The sequence below is a fragment of the Artibeus jamaicensis genome, unplaced genomic scaffold (assembly GCF_021234435.1).
Source record: "Artibeus jamaicensis isolate MK-2021 breed Jamaican fruit bat unplaced genomic scaffold, CSHL_Jam_final contig_354, whole genome shotgun sequence".
NCBI classification, from domain to species: Eukaryota; Metazoa; Chordata; class Mammalia; order Chiroptera; family Phyllostomidae; genus Artibeus; species Artibeus jamaicensis.
Genome location: NW_026521803.1, coordinates 29783873 through 29789891, shown reverse-complemented (window position 1 = coordinate 29789891; position 6019 = coordinate 29783873).

Sequence of the window (6019 nt, the reverse complement as noted above, 5' to 3'; positions counted from 1 at the left end):
GGAAGCAGGGGGAGGATGCATACCGGGGCTCTGCTCTCCTTAGCTTTGCATAGGCCCATGTTTCTTATGCATTTGCCTCTCTCGCTGTGCCTAGCAGTGGGATGGGCAAACAGGTGTTGCCTCTAAAATATTCAATTGACTAAATTAATTGGACCTTGGAAGAAAACAAAATGGTTTTTCTATTTTCTAAGTTAACTGCGCTGAAGTCTGCCATTTTAACCTGATCCTGAAGGAATAAGTTCAGATGATCTGTTTGAACTCTAGGGGCTCTGATGCCCTGCATCCTTCTTCTGCAGGGTAATATATTCCTAGACCACGTCCATCTGCCATCCCCAAGGGCCCTGGCATCCAAGGCAGCCTCGTTCATGTTCAGGTTCGGGGCAGGCAGTGACAGTGTGCTTTGTGCCTTGGTCAGAGCTTGCTTTAGGAAGTGGTTCTTACATCTTGAAGTTGAAAAGCCCCTTTTTCATGCAGGATGAAGAAATTACCGCCTCTTCTGAGACTGTGTTTAACTTTCAATGCAATAACCATTCTCTAAAAAAGAGAGGAGTGTGCTTTCACAGGAAAAAGCTGTGAACTAGGAGTCAGAATACCTGAGTGATTTTGCCACTTAAGATTCACAGACACTTCACTACCTGGGTCTCAGTTTTCTTATCTATAAAACAGGGCTAAGAATACTTGTCTCAGTCCCTCACAGGCTAGTTTTAAGAAGCAAATAAGATCGAAATGTGAAGGTACCTTAGAAGCTGTTACACGCCGTCCTGAGGTAAGGGATGGTTCTCCCTATTACAAACCAGCTGGACGGTCCCTCCTCCAGTCTTCAGGGTGGGTGGTGTGCATGGGCGTGGGGCCGTCTCAGCCCAGTTCAGGCCCTCCAACTGGTACCAATTTGCACTTCTTAGTCCCTTCACCTTTTTCACCCATCCTTCCTCTGAACTGGCAACTGTCAAAATGTTCTCTGTGTCTATGAATCTGTTTCTGGTCTGCTTATTCATTTATTTTGTTTTTTAGATTCCACACATAAGTGAAATCATATGGTATTTGTCTTTCTCTATCTGACTTCACTCAGCACAATACCCTCTAGGCCCCTCCGTGTTGTTACAGATGGCAAGATTTCATTTTTAATGGTTGTTATATTCCATTGTGTATATGCACCACTTCCTCTTTACCCATTCATTTATTGATAGACACTTAGGTTGCTTCCATATCTTGGCTATTGTAAATAATGCTGCAATGAACATATGGATGCATATGTCTTTTTGATTTAGTGTTTTGGGTTTCTTTGGATAAATACCCAGAAGTAGAATTGCTGTCTCTTGTTATAGCCTTTGTTTTAAAGTCTATTTTGTCTGGTGTAAGTATTGCTACCCCAGGTTTTTTTGAAATTTCTATTTTCATGAAATAGTTTTTTCACCCCTTTACTTTTAGTTTGTCTCTTTTGATCTGCAGTGAGCCTCGTGTAGACAGCATAGGTAACAGTCTTGTTTCCTTATCCATTCAGCCACTGTATATCTTTTGACTGCAGCCCTTAATCCATTTACATTTAAAGTAATTGTTAATGGATGTTTACTTATTGCCATTTTATTATTCATATTTTTATCTTTTCTCTTCTTTCTTGTCTAGTAAGCTCTTCTTCTTCGATTTTAAATTATAGCTTTGCTGAGTAAAGTAATCTTCGTTGTAGGCCCTTGCTTTTCATCTCTTTGAATATTTTGTGCTAACCTGTTCTGGCCTGCAAAGCTTCTATTGAGAAATCAGCTGACTGTCTTATGGGAGCGCCCTTATAGGTAACTAACTGCTTTTTTCTTGCTGCTTTTAAGATTCTATCTTTAACCTTTGGAATTTTCATTATAATGTGCTGCCAGTAATGTCAGGCCTGAGGCCACTTAGCAAGTAGTACAGGGTACACAGAGGCAAATGCTATCTGTTTAGGGTTTGTGAACTGTTGAGAGATTTTAGGAAAGTCCACAATATGAGCCAAGACAGGCTGTTTTTATGGAAAAGCCACTAGAAATTGCTTGTGTGGGCTCCCAAAGTGGGTGGCATGAGATCTCAGAGAATCACCAGGGCAATGTAATAACCAGGTTGATAGAGACTCAGATGTGGCCCCTGCCTGATGGCTCTGCAGGGAGAGGGCTCAGAAAAGGAACTATGGCCTCTGCCAGTACTTCTCTCTGGGACAAAACTCCTCCTCCCCCTAATGCCAGACAATTCAGTTCCTCCCACATGCCCTTGGCACATTTTGAGCTGCTGCCCCAGCACTGGAGCTCAGAGTGAGTGAGTCCAAATAAATTGTGTGCGGGCCCTTTAAGAGGAACACCTGGGCCCTGGCCAGGTGGCTCAGTTGGTTGAAGCATTGTCTAGTAACCAAAATGTCATAGGTTTGATTCCCAGTCAGGGTACATACTGAGGTTGTGGGTGCAATCCCCAATCAAGGCACATATAAGAAGCAACCAATTGATGTATCTTTCTCATATTGATGTTTTTCTTTCTCTCTCTCTCTTTAAAATCAATAAACATATCCTCAGGTAAGAATTTTAAAAAATGGGGGTGAGCTGGGATGGGAGTAAAAGGCAGAAAACTGTACTTGAACAACAATTAAAATTTTTTAAATAAAAGACTTTAAAAAATAAAAAAGAGGAATGCCCGGGACCCTGGAAGCCCTCCACTCACTCGGCCTTCGTCTCTGCTGTTTTCACAAACAAAAGTTATAGGGACTTTTCTTCCCAGCACTGGAACCCTGGGCTGGGGGGCCTGGGGTGTGGCTGGGACCCCTTGCTTTTCAGGGGATCCTCTGCAGCCAAGGTGAGTATTCCTGCCAGTATTTAACTGCCAAACCTGGGTACGGGACCAGCCCATTCCGTGTCTCCCCCTCTCCTAACAGTCTCAAGGTGGCTTCCTCTGTATCTCCTCAGTTGTAGGACTCCCATTCAGCTAAATTTCAGGTAGGTCTGAGAGGTGATTGTTCTGGAGTTTAGCTGTAATTGTGATGTGGCTGTGGGAGGATGTGAGTGCCTCATTTACCTGCACCACCTTCTTGACCTCTCTGGCCTCTTTGCAGCACTCCCCAGTGCTGAATTAATAAGGGGGCAGACCAGGGAATTCTGCCGGACAATGAAAGGCATGGACCTGAGATGTTATGGACTCCCAGACATTCTCTTTTGATCAGGAGGCAGCTGACCTTGGAAGGACTGAAAGCTAGAATTTTCTCTGATCTGGCTGCTAGGGGTGGGGCAGTGGTAGGTCGTAAATTCCTAAGCCTCACCTTGTTAAAACTTTCTTATACGAAGCAGGAAAGAGCCAAGGGAGGGGGTGGCTGAGCCAGAAACGTCAGCATCAGGACTGTGGAATTTAGCCCGGTGGTTCAAGTGTTCATTAAAGTTGGCAATGCACTGATCTGGTGTCAGTGAAGAAGCATCAACATCTACCCAGCTAAAACAAACTTAAAAATGCCCCTGCAATGAGGTATGGTGTCATCAGATTGTTCCTTAAGGTGACTGACTTTCTCTCTGAAAACGCAGCCCACTGACTCTAAGTCGTACATATCATGGCATGCTTCCATTCAGCAGACTGGCTAGCCCAAGCCAATGTCCTTCTGAAGATTTCTCTGCCAAGAGGTACTCAGGCCCCCGAGCTGCAACTAGGTTACACTGACACTTCTGCCTCAGTTGAACTAAAGTACAGCCTCTGTTTTCACACAGAAAGAAAGAAGGGGCCAGTTCATCTCATAGCAGCGCAGCGAGCATTAAATAAAATGGAACTGGAAAGGGCCTGGGTCATGCTTGCTCCTCTACCCGGAACCCTCCGGGCCCGCCTCACCGTGTGGAGCTGGAGAGCACTCCAGCCTCAGCTCCTGCTCCCTCCCCCAGCACCTCCCCTTCTGTAGCTGCTCCTCTCCTCTCCATAGTGTCCCTGCTCACTAGGAGAAGTGGTTTGCTGATAAAACACCTCTAGGCCATTCTTTGTTAATCTGGTACCCAACTGCAAGCCAGTTGGGCAAGTTTGGAAATTTTGGTGACTGCCAATTTTCCACTTACCTGAGTGCCAGAAAGATTATTTTTGCATTGCCCATGTCCTGATGAGAGAATCTTGAAATGAGTGTTCCTTCAAAAAAAATCAGGCGGCCCCACCTTGTAACAGAAGAGCATCCAGAGTTATGTAGAGGACAGAGTCACAATAAGAGTCTCCTGAGAGGTAATTTCTTTTAGTGCTTTTAAAGGAACAGTGAACACAAGCTTTAGCATCTGTAGACTCACTATGTCCAAGTTCATCCACCTACTGAGGGGCCCTATAGCAGCCACTGACCACTTGGAACTTGAGTTTTTTCCTCTGCATGTGCCCACAATGACACTGCATGGCTGGTTAGAAAGCTCAAATGAGGGAACATGGTAAAAAGACCTTATACGATTGCATAAGGAATTCATTAGTCATTATTATATAATTAAATTTATAAAAGTATGGCTGTTGTATAAAGTAAACTGGCTTCTAGTCCAAGGTTAAATTTAGGCTGTATTCTAAGTTTTTTTTTAATGTGGGGTGATTCTATAGGCTTATATTATTGGGCCAGAGGAGGACAAGATTTATGGCAAGGTGGAAGACCATGTCAGCCAATGTCCAGCTGCCCACTTGTCAGTTCTGACTACTCTGGGTTTCAGCAGCATCCACTGGAGCATAAGCATGTTTGAGTATCACAGTGTTTAGTTCTATAGCAGTTTTCAGTGCTATCTCCTTCTACTTCCCACCTCAAACTCCTGCCCCGTGGGAGGGCAGTGGAGAGAGTTATGAAGTACATATTCTCCCCCTCCCACTGGGGCTTCCCGTGGGCACTCCCAGCTCTGTGACCCTGTCCCCAGTGGGTGAGCCTATCTGTTCAGTTCCACTTGGCCTGGATGGAAAGTCTCTGTCTTCCTCCCCCCACCTGTCCCCCATGGGGTCATCCATGCCCCTGCCACACTGAGCAGGCAGAAGCCTGCCAGGTGCTCTCTCTTCCTCCCACAGACAGTGTGATTTCAAATGGTGACCAGTAAAAGAGAAAGCGCCTCTCCCTTCTCCTCCCCAAGTCAGGGCGGTTTCCAGGGGTGCCCGAGTGAAAGGGAAGGCACCAGTGAGTTGGGCAAGTGCCTTTAGCCATAAGCAAAAGTCCTAGCAGGCCAGTGACACCTAAATACTAAATTTTGTAATTAAATTAAGAGTTTGGTAGGCAGGTTTATTTTTGAGCAGCTTGTAAGGTGTCTGCCGGCTGCGCGCTGTCTGTGAAATGGGGTACAGCTACATTTCAGCTCTTCACTGTGATTTCTCAGCAACAGCCGCCCCATCATCTTCCCCTCCACCCCTTCCCCTCTTCGTGGTGTTCTTCTCAGCCTTTGGGGTGTTTATCAGCTCCAACTTCTCACTCCTCTCCCTCATCATCTTCCTTGTCTGCATTTTCATCATTTTCACCAGGGGTCTCTTCAGCACTCCAGTCTTCCTCAGATCTCATCTGTGAGCCTCCAGGGCCGACCTGGGCTTCTCCATCCACACTCCTTTAAGCCCTGGAATAAATCTCGAGCTGTCTGGGAAGTGATCACCAGACTTCGACTGGATTCCCTGGGCTCTGAGTAGAGCTCTGGGGGTACAGCTACATTTCAACCCTGGATTCAGGCTCTGTCTGAGACAGGGATCTGTCTGCAGGACTTTTTACTGGGGAGTGAAGACAGAAGGACTGCGCAGGGTGAGAGGTGAACTGTGATGCCACAGAGGCCTTGGTGGATCTCACCATCTCCCGTGGCTCTTCAGAGTGTCCTCTCTTGAGGCAAGGGAGGGGGACCTGGTCACTAGTCATTGGATGTACACTGCCCCTGGGAAGGGGCTGTGACCTTGTCCTTTTCTAGTTCAAATGTTTACAAAGCAAGGATTTTTTTCAGTATATGGATTTAATAACCACAACAACCCTGTGAGATACTGTCTCTGTCACTCAAGCCTCTCAGACGGGCAGACAGAGGCTTGAGTGATTATTTTTAGCCTAAAGCTCACATAATAC